The 21,144-nt window shown below is 31.8% G+C and overlaps 1 protein-coding gene across 3 annotated transcripts in view; it reads left to right on the top strand.

Annotated features, from left to right (window-relative positions):
* Dmd (dystrophin) overlaps positions 1-21,144 on the top strand; it is a 2,011,337-nt gene that overhangs the window by 1,141,956 nt on the left and 848,237 nt on the right. The gene's annotated exons all lie outside the window — the stretch shown is intronic.

Raw genomic sequence — 21,144 nt, 5'->3', positions numbered from 1 at the left:
GGGAACCCACTCAGTGAGACCTGCTAGCATCTTCCCTGAGTAGTATTTTAACCCATGACAGTTAGAAATCTGTACCTCTAAATTGCTTGATATCCCAGACATACTTAATGCTTCCTATTCTAATTTTCAAATATTTCTGATGACTTTTTAGCAGTATCCTCTGATCTGTTTTAATGAAATGATCAAATAGCATTTCATAGGTTCAACCGATTATTTATTCTTATATAGATTAAGTAGAACTCATCTAAGACATCAGAACAAATCTTTCTTATGTTATAGAAGGCAATTAAAGTATTTAAAATGTTTATAACATATCCAGAATACTGTGCAACTCTTACCCTTATAGTTTAGCAGATGTGTATCCAATAGTCATGTTTATAGCTACTTCTAATTATGTATGGATTTTCCGGGATATATAATTGAAAATTGCATTCTCATTATTCTTTTGAAGACCCTTTAACCAAGTCATCATTATGGGGTCATTTTATGCATAGAAATCTCCAACTCATAAATTTCAAAATCCTGACATTATCTGAGAAACAAATTCTCCATTTCCGGATTTTGAATATCCATTAGCCATATGATTGTGGTAAGAAACTGCTACTAATAGGAACATACCCTAGGCAGGAACCAGTTGAAATGGAAATTGGTTCTGAGTCAAATTATAAGGAAGTTTTCTTTTCAGGCAGTATTTTGTTTCAGAACTACACCTTATCCATTAAAAACTCACTTCATTCACCACCATAAGTGCAACTGAATATGGAACACTCTCTGGAGTTCAAGAAGTAACATCATATCTGATTTCTTTAGAGATTTGCCACTGTAAATGCCTTCCTTTCTTATCAAAAGGGGTTTTAAAAAAAACAGTTCAGTTAGTCCCTAGGCTTGTCATAGAAATGTAGGGTTAACGATATGATAACAGTTCTTAAAAGATATGTAAGAAATCACCAATCATTTACTTGAAAATATTTTGGACACTTTCTTTTTGTATTTTTCTATGTTGAAGCTAATCGTTATAGAATTATTAAGATTAGCCAAACTCAAAAGGGTAAAACTGTTTTCAAATAGTATCATTTTGTTTTATTTTATGCAATCCTTTATATTTAAATTGAATAAAAGCATTATATAGCATCACTGTAATTCTTTGTCAGAGTAAATATCTCAAAGAAAAGTTTGTAATTTCCATCTGTATGTTGCATATAAATAAGGAAATACATTTAAAAGGTTATCCATTTATTTGATAGTACTATGAATTCCAGGGAATCTAATAATAAAATTAATAAACAAGTAATTTAAATGGAAAGAATAGAATGATATATTGTTACAAAGGGTAGCATAAAAAAACAAACATTGTGGACTGGGATTGTGGCTCAGCAGTTTAGCGCTTGCCTAGCACGCATGAGGCCCTGGGTTAGATCCTCAGCACCACATAAAAATAAATAAATAAAGGTATTGTGTCCATCTACAACTAAAAAATTTAAATAAACATTAATTTTTTTTACTGTTTTTTGATGCCTTTGCTTGTACTTATCTAAAAGACTTAATAGTTTTTATTTGTATTGCTAATCATCAGAGTCAACTCTCTGCTTTCAAGCAGGAAATATTTACCAATAATTTCCTTACAGTCAAAGTGAGGAGATAAATTGAGCATGTCTCAAATGTACAAATAGATGTCTTTGAAAGAAACTATTGTCCTTACATTTATCTTGTGTCAGCATGATGTGGCTATGTGGAAAGACAAATCAAACTATTTGCTAAAAACTTTGTTTTCAAAATAAAAAGATTTCTCAGTTTATGCATTGTAGAATTTATAAGTACCTTTGTCTGTCTTTGAGTTTGCCAGATAAATTTTTATGAAGTCATAACTTTTTATCTATTTTAATGAAAATATAAGCCTTCTGTGGATTCTTTTATTAATTTTATTCTGAAGGAAATATGACCAGGTTAAGGAAATCAGGTCAGGTTAAGACGTGATCCCAGTGGGAAAGCTCAACTACAGACTGTGATTTAAAACAGAAAAAAGTTATTGAGGTTTGTTTGGTTTTGTTTCTTCAAATCAGCCTTTCTGTTTTCAACTACTAGGCAATAACATCTTTATATCTCTTCATTCCATCAAAATGTTTAAACAGGTATACAATTAATTGATGCTTTTCTTGAGATTATATTAAAATTAACTTAATCATTCAGGCTGTCTGGGATCAAAGCACACAGTCAGATTTTGGTAATATTTAAGTCTTTTTAAAAATGCCCATGCATATTGACAAAGCTTATCATTTATTGTGCGAAATATAAAGCAATGTTTGTTCTGCTAAGGAAGCCCCACATTTTAATCAAATTTTGTCAATATTTATATAATGCTATAGCATCAGGAATTTTTTAAGTAACTAATATTTTGGGTATTAAGTGTTTGGATAATTGAAATTATAGAAGAATGATAACTCAGCTTATGTACCAAATTTCTTCTTCTTGATTCTAATGTAAGAAAATGTAGTTTTTGTTACAGACTGTTAAGCAGTGGCAGAGTATATAAGCCATGCATTTGTGCATTTTGTGCTGGTTTTATTCACAGCCTCTCACTGAGTGGAATGAGAGTTGACTTCAGAGTCATCTATGTTTCACTGTCCACTGCCTTCTCAGGGAAATAGTGTGAACATTAATTAGATGAATTCCATAAAGTGCTTTAAGCTCTTTGGAGAAAGATACTCTCTGCATAATTATTCTTAACTCCCATATGCTCTTATGATATAAACTATTCTGCCAGGAAATCCTTTTTTAGGGATTATCACTTAAAATGAAATTTTCGTTATTAAAAGCAGGAAGAATATACATCCACTGACAGACTAAAATACGCTTTAGGCAACTGCTTTTAAATACGCAGAAATCTTGAACTGTGAAGCGATCTATGCCTGAAAACACTAAGCAATAATGAAAATTTGTGGCAATTTTGGAATATTAATTATTGCATTAAGTTGCAATGGAAAAGACAAGCCATGTGCCCTTTAAAAATAGGCAGACGAATCTTTACTCTAGAAATATGTAACTTTGGGCATAAAAATGTATAAAGAGTGAATTATTTTATGGCTGTGAAATTAAAATATACTTAATTTACTAAGTTGACAACAATGAGTCTTTAAAGAAGTGTTCTCTATCTTAGCTACACATTGGAATTACCCAGGAAACTCAAAAAATATAGGGATGTTGGTGTGCCACCTGCAGAAATTCTGATTTAATTTGACTGGCATGAGGCCTAAAAATGTAGATTTTTTAAGCTTCCCTTGTGTTTCCAATGTACACCCTGATCTGACTTAAGGTAAATTTGGCATGAAGTCCCTGACAATCGCCTGACCCCAAACTCTGATATATAGTGAAGATCCTAAGACCCCAAAGGGAAACTGATCAGTTGAAAATTAAATATAAAAATGATATAAGATCCATAAACAAAGCACTAGATAGTGTAGCTTGTACATTCTTGCTAATGCAGACATTAGAATTTTCTTTAGAATTTATATGATTCAGGCACCACTTTTCAGCAGTATTTGACTGTGTTCCTCTAAATAGCTCATTTTGTAGACAACAAAAGATTAATTAATAACAACTGAACTAACACTGAGGAATGGAAAATCTACAGTGCACAAGTTATAAATGATGATTTTTCATGAAGTGTGTTGACCTTCCCTTATCCCTTGATATAGATGACATCATCACATTGGTATATTGTTAAGTTCATTGTTCATCACATTAGGTTCATTATTACTCAACGTTTGTCTTTGTCTGAGACAGTTCATTATTCATTACCATTACTCATTATCTACTTCAGCATTCATTCATTTGATTTTTCAGTCATTAATTTATTAATTTAACAATTTTTGATGGTGTGGAACTGCTGAATGTCTTTAACTCTATTGGATACTAAGGATACTATAGTGAACAAGATGCAGTCCTGACTTTTAGGGAATCAAGTCTCCCAGTTACTATCATAGAGAATTGAAGGCACACTTATATTTTCTGTTCATAACAACTCAAACTTCAGTGCTTAAAATATGAATTTTTAATCAACTACATAAGCTTCTTCAACTACATTTCCACTGAACTTGCTCTTTCTGTTCCTAATTGCAAATATACAAATCTGTGCAATTCAGGACTTAGAAAGGGTATGATGTTCCCTGTAATTTGCCTTTGGAATGGTATTTGGAGTTCATTATTATCCCTGGGAGTTTGGAATGATGAACACTAAATAAGCAATGTTTGGGGACTGAATTGTTTCAGCAAAATTCTCCCAAATAATCTACATTTTCCCCTTGAAGATGTTTCCTGATATACATTACAAAAACTCTAGTGGAAAAAAATATTGGTGATCATCACTTTTGCCTCTTAAAACTTTTATATTTCACAGACTTATGTTGTGTGGATTACATTGGCACCAGTGCTCTTGATGAAGTTCTAATTCACTGTATTTTCCTCTTTTCCAAATTCTATTGATGCTTACATTGTATTCCATGGCAATTATAAAGCCATGCCCAATTCACTTTTATTAAGGAACTCAGCAGTCATGATTGTACATTTTTGGACGTGATTTTAAGTCCTTGTTTTGTTTAAGTTCATATGTTTTCATATTTTTCAGCAACAATAGTATAGGCAGAAAAGAAAGAGTAATCAAATTTCATGTGGACAATTATGGGTGTCATTAGTGGTATTGGGAGAATAGAAAATAGTGGCAAAGTAATAATAAGTAAATGAGGTCTTTAAATTCACCACAATGTTGCCCCCTCTATGAAAGACAGTTAATACCTAACTGCATAGTTGTACTGTATTGGTTTGGCCTTAACCTTTAGCTATTATGAAAATAAGAAATTGTGTTGTGGAGTCCAGAAAAAAAGAAAACTTATTTTTTCTTAATAGTCATCATGAGTACCCACAAGAGAAACTTAATTTGTTCTCAGAACTAGTTATTTGCAATGTTATTTTCCCCTTAATTCTGTCTCCCTTTTTTTGATCCAACAAAGAAAAATATATAATTTCTGGATAACCAGTGGTATAATTTAATGCATATTTCAAAAATATGCCATAAATGATTCAAAAATATAAAAAATTTCAATTTTTGTTTGCATTTTAAAAAGTAGTAATTGTTCATCATAGAATTTGAAAGTAAGGTAAAGTGCACAGAAGACAAATGAAATCAGCCATAATCCTACAAAATTTCAACATTTTGTATATATATATATATATTTTTTCTTATCTCTAATGCATTCATTATTCTAAGGTATCTTTTCAAATGCTAGAATATTCACTAATGGTTTTCCAAATTTCATAATCTTTTTTTCAGCCTGAGAACTTATTTTAGTCCCTCTTGCCCTCTACAGTAAATTGATAAATAAATAGAAATTTAATAACCTACACATAAACACACACACACACACACACAACTTAGAACTTCAGGAATGCCATCTTCTCTACAGAGTCACAAGTGGGTTGAAAAGCACTTAAAGGAAGATATCAATGGTGCCTTTTCATATTACCCACATGGCTTAAGATCCATTGTTATAACTGAGCAACTATTTGGTGCTTAAAGAAATGTCCATGACCTCTTTGAATTCTCTAAATTCTCTTGAGTTCATACTGAGAACTGGATGACAATTTGCTGACTTGGTCTTTTAAATTGGTTAGAGCAGTTCCATTGAGGTTTTGTAGGCACAGATGTGATGAAGAGATAGGGGGAAATCATTTCCCTGTACATGTGTAATTAATCTGAAGAAATAAGGTCATACATAAAGCAAGTACCTGCTCAGTGGGAAGTAAAGTATTTAGGGGGAGGGATACCATTTGTGGGAATTTTGCCTAGATCCTTAGCTCATTGATAATCATTTTACTTTTTATGTTGTCTACTGAATGTTGTTTACATACAGTGACTAGAAATTTTATTTCAACCCTGTCACTCTTATTTTTATCATGGCTACACAAAAACTCAGGCATTTTTTTCTTCCAGCTTAAGTACTGCAAAATCTCCCAGGCAATATCATGGCAACTAAGGGGTAAAACCAGAGGTTTAAAGGTGCCAAATTTCCCATGCTTTTAACAGTTGTTGTTTTGGGTATGTGAAATGCCTCAGCTTTCTTCTTTGGTGTATGGAGTCTCACAGTAGGAAGAGCAAGTTTTTAGCTAAAATTATTATGCTCTTGAATTGGGTCTCTAGTGCATCCTAAAGAGCTTGCATTATTTACAGAGGCCAGGTGATCTTTTAAATCCTGTTGCTTCAATGCCCGTTATCACTTCTTGACAAACTCTTCAAAGCCTGTAGTCTGTTTTCCTCTGTTTGCTTCCATTTATTTTCCCCGAACAACCAGCTGAGCAAAGATTTACATAACTTTTGTTTAAACAAGCCCTGTACAGTTCACTCTTTCAGCCAAAACGCTTTCAAGACACAGTTACATTTTCCTATTTTAGTCCCAGATTTTGTTTATTTGCTATAATTTCTTTGTGCCTGCATTCCCTTCTTTGTTAAATCTCTTATAACTCACATGAAAAACCAGAAACCATGGCTACCCAAGTCATTAATAATGAGATTTTTAGCTACTGTTTTTGCTTGTAAATTCTTCATTTCACATAATATAGTCTCAAAAGACCACAGAGAATTCAGCCTTGCTTATCTCTGTGTTGCAGATGATGTTTTCTAGCCTTACCCAAGCCCAGTGCAGCTTGCTTGCCATCCAGGAGTTGATTCTGTTTCCATCTGACATTAGCGTATTAAAGAGATTGGAGATTGACAAGCAACAATGTTCTTATTAGAAAAGTAATCAAGGTTTAGAGCCTGTCTGTTATGAAACACCTAGCATCTGAAAACACCAAGGGGTTAGCTACTACTGACCCAATCCCCTATTTAAGATTCTCTTCCATGATAAGGGAACTAAAGTGATTAGCATACTGATAAGTTTTTACTAAAATAATCTATTTATTTCAGAATTATTCTTTCAACTCTTAATTAGAAGTTTTTTAGTTTTCCCAGGGTCTTCTTTTTTACCTCTGCAACACACTTAATTACCTATATTCCCAAACCTGTACCTTATTAAATTTTTTATTGAACTTTTATAGGGTAATTTATTGGAAGGATGGCCTTGAGTGTCATTATGTTCAATGAATGCCCTATTTTGACAAAGAGATGGCTATATTATATTGAAATCTTTTTAATCCACTGTACTTCTGCTTAGATGTAAATGTAAATCTGTTCTTCACATTTGTGATTGAATTGAACTTGACAAGTACTTCTATATTGATTCTTTCTGAAAATAAAATATAATTAGATTTTCCCCAAACTTTCTACACTCTCCCAAGAGATTGGTTGGTTTTTGTATTGTAGACTTTGGGTGATCATGAAAGACAATGCTTTATCATAAGACTAATAAGATTTCTTTTTACATTAGTAAAGAATTTTAGTTTCTTTCTTGTTTTGCTTTATCATAAGACTAATAAGATTTCTTTTTACATTAGTAAAGAATTTTAGTTTCTTTCTTGTTTTGTTTCCATGCACATGCATCTCCTCTTACCCTCTGCTCCACAAAGCTATAGGATCTAGAAAAAGGAGGGGGAAAACACAATGATAACCTATAATATTTCTAATAATATGTATTTTAATGTTACAAATTTATTTTATAAGTAGACAACTCAGGTGAGGTAACAATGTGTCTCTTTTTCCAGATCTTGTATTGAATTAGTTTTCTCAAATATCAATAACTGATGGAAAGCTACCAGAATCTTGAATATGAAAGAAATTATAAGGAAAACTAGGATACATAAAACAATAGAGTTTTCTAAAGGAAGGCATATAATTGTTGTGTTTGTTTCCTAAAAATTGTTCACAAGTAGTGATTTTAAAGATTATTATACATATCAAGATGTTCATTTATACTTTTTGGCTTCTATGAGAAAAGCACTCTGCTTAGCCTGTATGAGGATATAAAATTATATTAGGACATTTTCCCCATTCTCAAAAATACTATCTCTAAGAAAGGAATATGGAATATGGTATACGGATATCATTATATAAAGTGCATTGCAAATGCTGAGGCTAGGAAGATTTTTAGGAAGATTTTAATTAAATATAGCATGTGATATTTAAGTAAACCTTGGAGTTTGGAAGTTGGAAAAATGGCCTTTCATATAGTGTAAGGGTGAAAATAGAGCGAAGAGAAGGGAAAGTACAGTGCATAGCCATCTACTTCCTGTGGCCCTTCAAATGAAATAAAAATCCCCAGTATATAGTGGATACATGTATTTATTACAGAATTATTTATAAGGAAACAAAAGAGATACAATAAATGGAAACAAAGATTATATTTTATTAGGAAAATCATTGAATAAATTCTAGAACATCTAAGCATAGACTCTTATGAAGCCATTTAAAAAGTAAAAATTTGAGATATATGTTTTGACCAGGTGTCACTTTCACAGATAATATTGATTACAAAAATAACATGCATAAGCCAGCACAGTGGTGCATGCCTGTAATTCCAGGGAGGCTGAGGCAGGAGGATCATGAGTTCAAAGCCAGACTCAGCAACAGCGAAGTGCTAAGCAACTCAGTGAGATCCTGACTCAAAATAAAATACAAAATAGGGCTGGGGATGTGGCTCAGTGGTCAAGTGCCCCTGAGTTCAATCCCCAGTACCCCCCAAAAAAATCACATGCATAAAACTGTACACAATAGGGCAAGAGTTGTGACTCACTAGTAGAGCACTTGCAGAGCATGTGTGAGTAACAGGGTTGATGCTGGCACCACAAAAATAAATAAATAAATAAGTATTATGTCCATCTGCAACTGAAACCAAATATAATGATAAGTGAAGTTATCCAGTCCCAGAAAACCAAACGTTAAATGTTTTCTCTGAATTAAGGATAATGATTCATAATGTGGTTGAGTGGGGGCATTGGAGGACTAAATGAATTTTAGATAAGGCAAAGGGGAAGGTTGGGAAGAGAGGGGATATGGGGGTAGGAAAGATGGTGGAATGAGATGGGCATCATTACCTTAAGTACATATATGTAGACACAAATGGTGTGACTCTACTTTGTGTACAACCAGAGGTATAAAAAATTGTGCTTTATATGTGTAATATGAATTGTAATGCATTCTGCTGTCATATATAACAAAGTAAACAAAAGATAAATAAAAAGTATACACAATAAATTATCAATTATATCTTAAAATATAACCCTATATTTAATAAGTGCATTATTTGTACTATGCTGCACATGATTATATAAACTGGAGGAAAATATTGAGTGGTGAAAACTGTGGAAACATGTAATTGTATTATTTTAATGGTAGAAGTTTGATGTGAATGGAATAGGAGACCGGGGAGTCAAGCAACAGAGAAAAAGAGAAACTACCTATGCATATTCACGTACTATTTTAAATTACATTTGTGTATACACTTTAAAATCCTATAAATTAAAAGTAAAATTATAATACATTTTAATTTGGAGTCAATAATGAAGGATAAATTCAGAAATGTAGCACTATCATTAAGGCCCTTTCATTTTTCTTTCAACATTTACACATAGTTTTAATTGCCTTTTTATGGAGGTAATGCCCTAATTTTATCATCTCACTTCACAGTTTTGATTTCTTGCTTCCTACTATGAATTGTTTTCAAAACCATTTTCACCACTGGCTTCTTATCGAAAGAATATGCCAGTTTATGCTCTAAAAAATTTAGCTACAAAAAAAGACCCTAATTAATTCCAACATAAATCCTTAATCTTACCCTCCTTACATTTGGTTTTGACTCTTCTTATTGATATTCAACCTTCAAGTATCTATGGATCTGGTCCCCTCCCTCCCCTGCCCCCAGAGTATCTTTTAACTCCCCTTACCTTGGCCACCATAATTTCTTGCTGTTCTCAGTGTCCATCCTGTTACAATGCATTTTAAGTCTCTTCATACTCTTTATCACCTTATGATACCATACATGTTTTCTTAATTGTTAATTATCTACTTTATTCTATTTACTATGCATACACCACATGAGAACTCTTTTCTGATCCTGCAACCTAGAAGAGTGCCTGGTACATAGTGGGCACTGATTAAATGGTTATCAAATGAACTCTCAAAATCAATGCTAATATAATTGCCAAATCCATTGGCTTCACTGCATTTGATCTTTTTCAATCACTTTTATTTTTTATTTAAACTTGACAGCACCTTTGCTTCATAATAAAAATTTTTAAAAAACCAAAATATTCCTAGTTTTTTTATATTTATTTTTTAGTTATAGATGGACACAATATCTTTATTTTATTTGTATGTGGTGCTGGGGATCGAACCCAGTGCCTCACAAATGGTAGGCGAGCGCTCTACCTCTGAGCCATAGCCCCAACCCCAGCACCAACCCCCCCCCAAAAAAAAAGATGATATATTTTGGGGCTGGGGTTGTGGCTCAGTGGTAGAGTGCTCGCCTAGTTTTTTTTTTTTTAATCCCTCCCCATATATCTAAATCCTTAGTTCAGCTTTTTTTTTTCTTATTTTCTCTCTAACTTTACTTTTGGTTTTATCCAAACTTGGCTTTATTGATCCTATTTGTTTATCTCTATTTCAACCTTTATTTCCTGTCCTACTACCATTCCTGCATATATAAGCTCCTAGAGGACATTATAGTTGTGTATATCTTTATTATTGCAACTTCCATTAGGACTTAACAAAATTATCTGCACCCTCCCCTTTAAGGTCAACCTCTCCTGTTTCTTTCACTATCTTTAGGCTCAAACCTCTTTTTAAAATTTTTCTATTGTGGGTCACACTTTTCTCAATTCCTCTTTTTATTTCACATTCTTTCTTAGATAGAAATCATAGTGCATTACTTTTATGCCTCTTACTCAGTCTCTTCACCTTTATATTCTTTTTTCCAATCCACTTGTAATACTGTGATCAGCCACAAAATCACTTTTATAATGTCATTTATCTGTTTAAAACATGTAGTAGATCCCCTTTATGTACAAGATCTGGTATAAAATTCTCATTCCTGGGACTCAAGACAAATTCTAATATGATCTCAATATTATGCTCTCATAAATCTATTTTTCCCATTATCTAGTTCTCATACATACCATCAAGTATATATATCATCAACTCTCAAAATATATTTAGTTTTCAGGAAAACTCACAAATTACTCATTTATAGACTTTCATTTAACATCCTTGACAAGATCTCTCTGTTTCCTCTGAACAACCATCTTTTGTTTGTATAATCCATTTGGAAATTAATCATGTACTGCCAAATGATATGTCTTTTTTGTTTTTGTTCTTTTTAGATATACATGACAGTACAGCATATTTTGACATATTATACATATATTGAGTTCAACTTCCCATTCTTATGATTGTACATGATATGGAGTTATACTGATCTTGTATTCATATATGTACATTGGAAAGTTATGTAAATCTCATGTCTTCTATTACCTTGAAACTTTATTTAAAACTTTAACTTTTTATATGCTTACATCTTATTTCCTATCTAAGTATTAAGCTTCTGGAGAGTAATATTCTAATTCTATATTTATTTTAATTTCAGATTTAACAGAGTGCCTTACACATGGTAGAAACTCAGTAAAATGTGCTGATCTGAGTTAATAATGCTTTTGTCTATTTAATCTGAGGAAATATTGGCAGTTTTAAAACTGCACCACATGAATTTGAGTAATTGAGCCATTTGTTTTAGGTCTATTACATGACTTATTATACCATTTTCTCATAATCACAATTTATTAACTTTGTGTATGGGTATATTAATAATTATTATGAAATGCCAACAAGCTCAAAGGAAAATAAGAGGTATCACCATATTATAAGGAAAACCTAAACACTAATACATTCCTTTACTGGTATGGTAACCATTATATTGTGCATTGAAAAACAGAAAAGGTGTACTTCCTTAGCACATACATACATGCTATTCTACCCGTGTAGACAACAACAGACAAATTATAGGGGGAAATATGTTATTTCAAAATAGTGCCTTAAGGTTCACTCCAGGAGGAGCTATTTGAATGAACACTTTAACTGATGTTAAAACCTCACACAAAAGACTGTGAAGGGTTTAATGGGAAAAAATGTAAGCCAACAAAGACCTTATGAAAGAAATTTCTTACAGTATATTTCATTTCTTTCCCTTACATTATGAAGATATTCAGCACCAAAAAAGTTTATTCAAAAACCATTTTATATATCATCTAATGAAAGCATGATGTCAAAATGATTTTCATTACTGATAACCTTTGTACAGCTTTTCCTATGAATAATTCCCTAAGATTAATGCAAGTTTCCAAAAAGAAATGAGTATGTAATCCTACAGTTACCTCTCAAGCTTTCTTTTTTTCGAACTCATATTTTAGATCCTCTTTCAGAGTAAAACAGGTTTTTCACTGTGTACAATTTTATTTCTGAGTTGGAAAAGTTCTCTTCCCATGTATTTTCCTGTATTAGCATGTTTTTATCCTGTATTCATCTATTCAATTTTGGCTGCCACAACCAAAGAGATAAAAAACACATATATCTGTAGTAGAAACTTTAACAAATGACAATAAGTGCTTCGGGACTGTCAAATAGATACATGCCAGTTTTCTTCATACATTAAATAGAGCAGGATCTCTAAGCTAAAGAAATTTGAAGTCTATTCCAAATTTGTTTGAAGAACATTTGCATGAGACATTTAATATAGTATGAAGAAAAAGCACATTGGGCTAGAAGTTGGAACTGATGGGCAATAAAAAAAATCTCATCAACTTAACTTCAATAAATTACTCATTTCTATGATGGTTAATTTTATGTATCAACTTGACTGGGCCACAGGGTACCCAGACATTTGATCAAATGTTATTCATGACATGTCTTTGAAACTATTTCTGGACAAGATTAACATTTGAATTAGCAGTGTAGGCATCTTTTCATTCTTTGTGTGCATGGTTTTCATGTAAACAATTAAAGACCTAAATAAAACAAAAAGGCTCATTTAAAAGAAGTCCTTTTGCCTTATGACTTAAAGTAAGGCCTCAATCTTCTCCTGTCTTTGTATTCAAATTGAAACCTTGGCTTCTCTTGGATCTCAAGCCTCTGTTCTTAGGTTGAAAATTATACCTTTGACTTCTCTTGTTCTCGACTTTGAATTTAGACTGGAACTAGAGTCATCCTCTATATCCATGGGTTCTGCACAAATGGATGAAAAATAATGTATCAAAATGTTGCAAAGATGCATCAGTATTAAAGATGTACAAAATTTTTTCTTGCCATTATTCCCAAAACAACATAGTATAACAACTAGTTTATGGAATTTATATTACATTAGTTATTATAAGTCATCTAGAGATGATGTAAGTATATAGTCGGATGTGTATAGGTAATATGTGAATATTATCATATATTACCAATATCACCATTTTGTGTGCTGATTTTGTTAGCTGAAGGGGCAGTCCTGGAACCAGTTTCCCATGAATACTATGCCATGACTGTATGTCATTGACTACACTAGGTCTCCAGTAGAACAAATAAAAAATCTTGGGGATTCTCAGTCTCTATAATGAGCCAATTTCTTGTAATAAGTCTCTTTATCTTCTCGTTTTCTGATTAATAAAATCAGATTACTCTTTAATGTTGTAGAATTTGTATAAAGAGTGGACCTAATATTTCATAGGGTTAATGTATAAGGATTTTAAAAATGAATTAATATACTTTATAGGTCATTCAGTACTGTAGGAATTGAAGACAGAATAGCTCTTAATATTATTTTTAAATAGAATTTTTCCTTGTGTGTCTTTTTAATTTGTGAAACCCTGTTGTTATTTTACTCTGGCAAATATTCTAAGCTAAAGGCATTATTATAATACTTCATACATGAAAACTTTAGATATACCTGGCAGACATGGGTGTCTTCAAATTAATTTTCCTTTTTAGTTGACATTAACCACTGTTCTCTAATGTCCACTGTATATCAGAACAAATAATATTGACCATTATCTCCTACCTCCAACATGAGAACCCTTATCAAATTCTAGTTTTTAAAGTTAATGATGAGTTGAAATGAATGCATAAAACTCCCTGGTACTAGGAAAAAAACATCTCAGACCACCCGGTCATACTAAATATAGAAATATTGTTATTCAACTATAAAAGGAGAGAAAAATGTGAACAGAACACCAGAACACCTTATACAAATAAAAATATATTTATTAGCAGAAGACTTTCTCCTCTGATACATTTTTATAAATTTTGTTCATTTAGCACTTTTCTGAAACCATGTTATGGTTTGATTTTATATACAAATTAAATGTATTTGCCTAACACATTAAAGATCAATGCTGTTCAGTCACAATAAAGTTCCTTCAAAATTCGGCATAATTTAAAAAATCCCAAGTATTCTTTTGACTGATTTTTGTTTGTTGAGTTTATAAAGTATGAAGAAAAAACACATTGGGCTAGAAGTCTTTGATTAAGTCAAAAGTCTTTGATTAAAAATCATTATCCAGACTATAAGAGTAATTCTCTTTAACAAGGAAGCCACATTTAATGAGTTGAATGTTACCCAGGATGGATTTATATTCTTACTTCAGCAGAACCTGGGCCAGTACAAGCAGATTCTGGCATCTAGCCTAGTTCTTGTTACTATTACTTTTCTTTATTAAGAACACAAACAGATTGCCTTTGTTCAGAGTTGAACTTCTCTTTTATATAATATAGCAAATATTTTGCCATTTCTGAGAAGAAAGAAACAGGCCCAAAATCATACCTCTGGTTATCAAAAATCCATTCACTGATAATAGAAGTATGGGAAAACATTCTGATCTAGTGCAAATATGTTTTAGAGGAAAACTTAGTCTGAAATGTATCTTGGAAAAATCAAAACTAAGCATTGTTTCTTTGCAAAGGAGCTCCTACAAATATGGATGCATCAACATTTCTCATTCTTCTTGCTGGATCCAAAATCTTTAAAAATTGAAATAAAGTGAGTAACTTGGATACTGCAGTTCTTTTAGATTAAATAAGTAGTTGATGAAATAACCAGTAATTATATTGATTGTAGTTTAAGGCCAGGTTTACTATTCCCAGCAATACCTACCATTAAGTCACATTTCAAAGTAAGAACTGTTCCTAAAATCATATGTAAATATTTAGAAGACAATTCTTATCAGCAATGCATGATAAAGCAGGGGAAAATAATAAATTGATATGTAAGAACCAGTCACTGACTTCTAAGATCTAATTTTATCAACACAACAAATGTAAGTGGTAGTTGCTAATATTATGTTTAAAATTTTACAAATGAATAAACTGAAGGAGATAAAGTGACTTGCTTAGAGTCACCTAACTGACAAACTGACAAACTATGTCTCATAATTCTTTTTTTTTTTTAAGAGAGAGTGAGAGAGGGAGAGAGAGAGAGAGAGAGAGAGAGAGAGAGAGAGAGAGAGAGAGAGAGAGAGAGAATTTCCAATATTTATTTTTTAGTTTTCGGCGGACACAACATCTTTGTTTGTATGTGGTGTTGAGGATCGAACCCGGGCCGCACGCATGCCAGGCGAGCGCGCTACCGCTTGAGCCACATCCCCAGCCCTCTCATAATTCTTAATCCTCTGAATTTTGTATTAAATCAATCACCTGCAAGTCTGTGATAAAGCACAAATTTCTCTTAAATATAGAAAACTAGTAAGTTTTTATTTAGTTTTATTTTGATTTCATATACAGTACACTGTTTTCGCAAACAAGGCAGTATATATCAGCTTTTAAAATAGTAGTTATTTAGATATGTGCTAGAAAAAAAAATAGTAGATGAGAGTTGCTACTAAATTATTATAATCTTACTCTTTCAAATTAATTAAAGAATTGTATGCTTGAATACCACAGAGTAGATAGAACACAGATGCAGTGCTTTTTTTTTTTTTAAACAAGGTATTGAACCCAGGGCCCCTTTACCACTGAGTCACATCCCAACCCTTTTTATATTTTATTTTGAAACAAGGTCTTGATAAATTTCATAGGTCCTCACTAAATTGTGGAGGCTGATGTTGAACCTGTAATTCTGCGGCCTCTGTTTCCCAAGCCCCTGGGATTATAGGTGTGCGCTACTGCACTAGGCAAGGCAGTTTTTTTGAGTATAATGACCCGAGTATTTGAATGTGGTTGTGATCTTGCCATTCTTTCTTGATTCCAAGAGAAGATGGTAAACAAATGGATTTAAGAGCAGGGTCATCTTAATTTTACCCAATGTTCATTTAGGAATTTACCCTCAACATTCATGAATACAAATAATGGTCTTGTTTCACAAGTCATGCTAAAATTTGTAAGTAATTTAATAGTAAATTGGGATTTCCTCAATTGTAAATATTATTTTACATGTTTTATACTCATATACATAATAAATATAAAAATATATATATTGAAATAGATACATTGATGGAGATGACCTTCCTCTTCATGTACATGTATTTAGACACACTCCATTTCAATAGCCATGAAGATTCAAACACTTTGTCTCACTATTTTTCTCCCTGTGAACATGCACAGAGTAGTACTATCATTTGTGTTTCGGACCCAGTTAAGCTTATTTTAAAATATTTGGGAAAGGACAAATGGTAGTTGCATTTAAAAAAAAAATAAAAACTTGCTTATGGTGCTGGAGTTGTAGCTAAGTGGTGGAGAGCTTGCCCAACATGGGTGAGGTACTGGGTTCAATTCTCAGCACCATATAAAAATAAACAAATCAAATAAAAGTATTAAAAATATTTGATTATAATTTTTAAACTTCAGTGTAGAAATGTTTGGAAAATGGAGATGAGTATTTTAAAAATTAAAACACTCAGTTTTTCTCCCCATAAATTGCCTCTGTTAACAGATTTTGTCTTGCTTTATACCTTTTGATATTTCCTCAGTTTTTTTCTGTTAATAAGTTAGAGTGATACATATAAAATTTGCCATCTTTTCTTGATATTTTCCCAATATTTATTTAATAATTATATTCATTATAAATTCTTACTTTTGTTTTTTAATGATATATAAAATATCTCAAATATGATTGTAAATAATTAACTGAATTATTCTCACTTATTTGGCATTTGAGTCAATTCCAATTTTGGTCATGACCATCCTTGTACATGAATCTGTATATTTATAATCATATCATGCTGCCCTTCACTGTACTTAATGGGCTCCAGTCATTCTTCTTTTCTTTCAGCTTCTTTTTACTCAGACTTACCAAGCTCTTTCCTAACTAGGAGACTTCACACATTCTATCTTCTCCATCAGGAAGTTAATTCTATAATTCTATCATTCTTTTCACATAACCCATTTCAGCACATAACCCATTTTCATCTAAAATTAAAACATACTCTAATAGTATCTCAATTGTTGGCCATTTTTATCCATCATTCTCTCTTACAGTTCCTTATGCTTTTCTTTCATGGTGCTTATCACAATTTATATTTATTCTGTGTATGTATATGTTTGTTTATCCTTTGTACCCAAATTCAAATGTCATAAGGTTAGGAGCTATTTGTATGCCAGATGCAGTACAGTTAATCGATATTTATTGAACAAATTAATTAATCTGCTTATTCTTGTAAATAAATACTATAATTTTATTTATAAATAAAATATTTCTAAATAAAAATAAATATCTAAGCTAAAGTGTTAATGTTGATTGTCAATTAAAATATAAATGTCAGGACTGGAGTTGTGGCTCAGTGGTAAAATGCTCGCGTAGAATACGTGAGGCACTGGGTTCAATCCTCATCACCACATAAAAATTAAATAAATAAAATAAAGGTACTGTGTCCACCTACAACTACAAAATATTTTTTAAATGTAAATGTCGGTGTTTAACTGAGCATGTAAGAGCTCTGTCAAGTTAATCTATGCTAAACAGTAGGCCACTTCTTCCTTCCATTTTTCCTTCCTTCCTTCTTTCCTTCCTTCCTTTCTTTCTCTTTCCAATCCTGGAGATGGAAACCAGGGCTGCAAGCATGCTAGGCTAGTGCTCTACCACTGAGCCATACCTACAGTAACCATAGCTTTCTTAATATTGTTAAAACTGGCAGACAAAAAACACTGGTATGAAGAAAGAATGCTGAAACATCATGCAGAAATTTTGGTTTTGATTCTCAGTTGTAAAAAGCAAAGATTCAAACTAATTACCTTCCCATGCTAAATTAAGAATGGTAGAATACTTTTTTTATGTTTATGGCTCTTTTCTGAATTCTTAACTTCTATTTTTATGAATTCTTTCTTCTTGAAATAAATTATAATAACTTATTACCACGTTGATTCTTTCACACTGGTTCTAATTCATATGATTATCTTCAAAATAGAATGATTTTTAAATACTTGGAAAATAAAAGTATTCTGCATATATCATTGAGTTTATGCTATGCAATGTGGTTTGCTGACCCGTCATTATCACAGCATGGCCTATTATTTAAAGAACACACTGAGACGAATCATTCTACTTTACTGTTCCCCAGTGAAAGCATCACACAGTTGCAGCAATATTTCAAACAAGTCTCATTCAAACTTCTATTTTTATATAGAAAGAAGTATTGTGCTTATATTCATTTCTGAACATTGGCCAATAATATTTACTGAAACATGATAGTTTAAAAATCTGTACGTTTGTATAATACTTGGCTCATCTACATAACCTGGATTCCATAGATTCCATAAATGTAAGAATCAGACTTCCTTTACCCACTCCTTCCCAGTGTATATCTTGCCAGCAGGTGCATCTGAAAGAAATAGAGCCTTGTTTGTGGCTTTTTTTCCAGCATGTTAGTAGAGGATTTTTCAATAAAAATAAATTACTTTTGAGCATATTTGTTTGGACAACAAAAAAATAAAAGATCCATTTGATTGATAGTGGACAGAATTTTCATTAAGTTTAACAACAGAAACACCAAAATTGCATCATTCACATTCTTGTTTCAAAGGAAAACAGAAAATTAGATTCAATAAGCTCTACAAAAATGTTCACTATGCATACTTTAACCATTAAATACATTATCAAGAATCATGTCAGCATGGCATTCTAATGTAAAGGCTTTACAAAAACATGCAACCCAATCTACGGATGCTGTGGTCCTCTTTATATCATCTTGAAACTTTCTTGGTTTATAGTTCTCATTCTTTTAATCCACATTATTCTATATTGGTTTATTTGACACTGTCAGTATTTCTATATGGGAAATGTATTTGCTGATTTGTTATAAAAGAGTATACTGGGAAGATGAGTAGGTATATATAGATTCTTATGTTGTTACTAAATCTGGAATGCATCATAAATATCTCAGATTGATCCTTATCCTCTTTTTTTCTTACATTTTTTTCATGTTGGGAATATTATATTGCTTTAAATGTCAAATATGAAGCTAGCCTTATTTTTTTTTTTTTTTTTTTACTGATTAAAACATCCGAAGTGCTTATTTAAAGGAGCAAATTGAGTTTTAGGCCTTATTGATTTATACATTTTTTCAGTCCACAAAGGATTTGAGACAGTGTATAACAAAATTTCAAAACTATAAAATGAAATATTAATAGAAAAATTGGACCAGGGGAGATAAAGAATAAAGCTTTATATTAATAACAAACAGAAAGGTAAATGCAAAAAAAGGATGATATGGAGTGAGAGTTTTGAGGTAACACCTCCAAATTATGACAAATACTATTACTCTTCTATTCTGAATGTCAAAAATGCAGCTACAAGCCAGGCACAGTGGTCCACATATGAAATCCCAGTGGCTTGGGAGGCTGAGGCAGGAAGATTGCAAGTTCAAAGCTAGCTTCAGCAACTTAGCAAGTCCCTAAACAACTTAGGAAGACCCTGTCTCAAAATAAAATTAAAAAGCATTGGGGATATAGCTCAGTGGTTAGGTGCACCTGAGTTCAATCCACAGTACCAAAAATAAATAAATAAATAAAGCAAAATAAAATTAGTGCTACTTTTAATCATTTCCCTAAAATAATATCATCTTGAAATTTTAAGTTCTCCTCTCTTCTCTCTGTTTTTATTTTTTATATTTGTACTAAGGATTAAACTCAGGGGCATTTTAACACTGAGCTACAGCCCTTTTTTATATTTTCTATTTATGTTGAAACAGGGTCTCACCAATTTTATTAGGAATTCCCTAAGTTGCTGAGACTGACCTTGAACTTGAGATCCTCCTGTCTCGGCCTCCCAAATCACTGATATTACAGGTGTACACCACTACTCCCAGCTGTCTCTGTTTGTTTTGTTTGTTTGTTTCTTTGTTATTTTGTTTTTGTTTGTTTTTTGTATTTAACTCACCGTGTCCACAGTGCATCAAGTAACCTAAAAACATAGCATTTAGAAAAAAAGATTTGCATTTTTATTTTTTACTTATTTCAGGGCTAGGAATTGAACTCAGGGCCTTGTATATATTGGCTGAGTGCTCTACCACTAAGTGACACCTCCAACCCCAAAATATGGCTGTTTAAACAACTTTTAAAACAAATTTTTATCTTTACAAATTTTTATTGTACACATTAATTTGTTCAAACCTAATATACAGAAATACACCATTAAAGAGAACTATCAACTGATGATATTAGAAGATCTTAACAACTTACTTGAGAAATGAAATATTATTCATGTTTTTGGATATATTTTGCCTACCATATATGGTTATATCCATAAAGGAACTTTAGTATTATCTACTTAAGTAATTGTGGTAGTAACTAACAAGTGCTGCTACCATTGTTAATAAAAAGAGACAACCTTATTTGAAAATATTGCAGTTAAATGATTAAAATATAGTACTGGAAAAGATTAATTTATCTATTTTCTCGCTCTTGAGTAAAATATCCACATAAAAAAATATTTTGTTTGGGTTAGATTATATTAATTTACTTCCTAAATAAACATAGCATTTTCTTTCTGATTATAAAACTGTACTAATTAATTTGTGAAAATATATTAAAAATAAGATGAATAAAAATGAATAATTATGTCATTTTTATAAAACTGCCTTTAACATTTTTTTCTGAATATTCATAGTCTAGCTCTAAAATACTTTTCTTTTGAAGATTCTCCCTCCAATGTAGATTTCTCAACTCCCCTATAATTCTTCTTATTCTGTTCTTTTCTAAAGCAAACA

The sequence above is a fragment of the Callospermophilus lateralis genome, chromosome X (genome assembly GCF_048772815.1).
Source record: "Callospermophilus lateralis isolate mCalLat2 chromosome X, mCalLat2.hap1, whole genome shotgun sequence".
Lineage (NCBI taxonomy): Eukaryota > Metazoa > Chordata > Mammalia > Rodentia > Sciuridae > Callospermophilus > Callospermophilus lateralis.
Note: the sequence above shows the minus strand (reverse complement) of the source record. Positions and strands in the feature narration are given on the sequence as shown.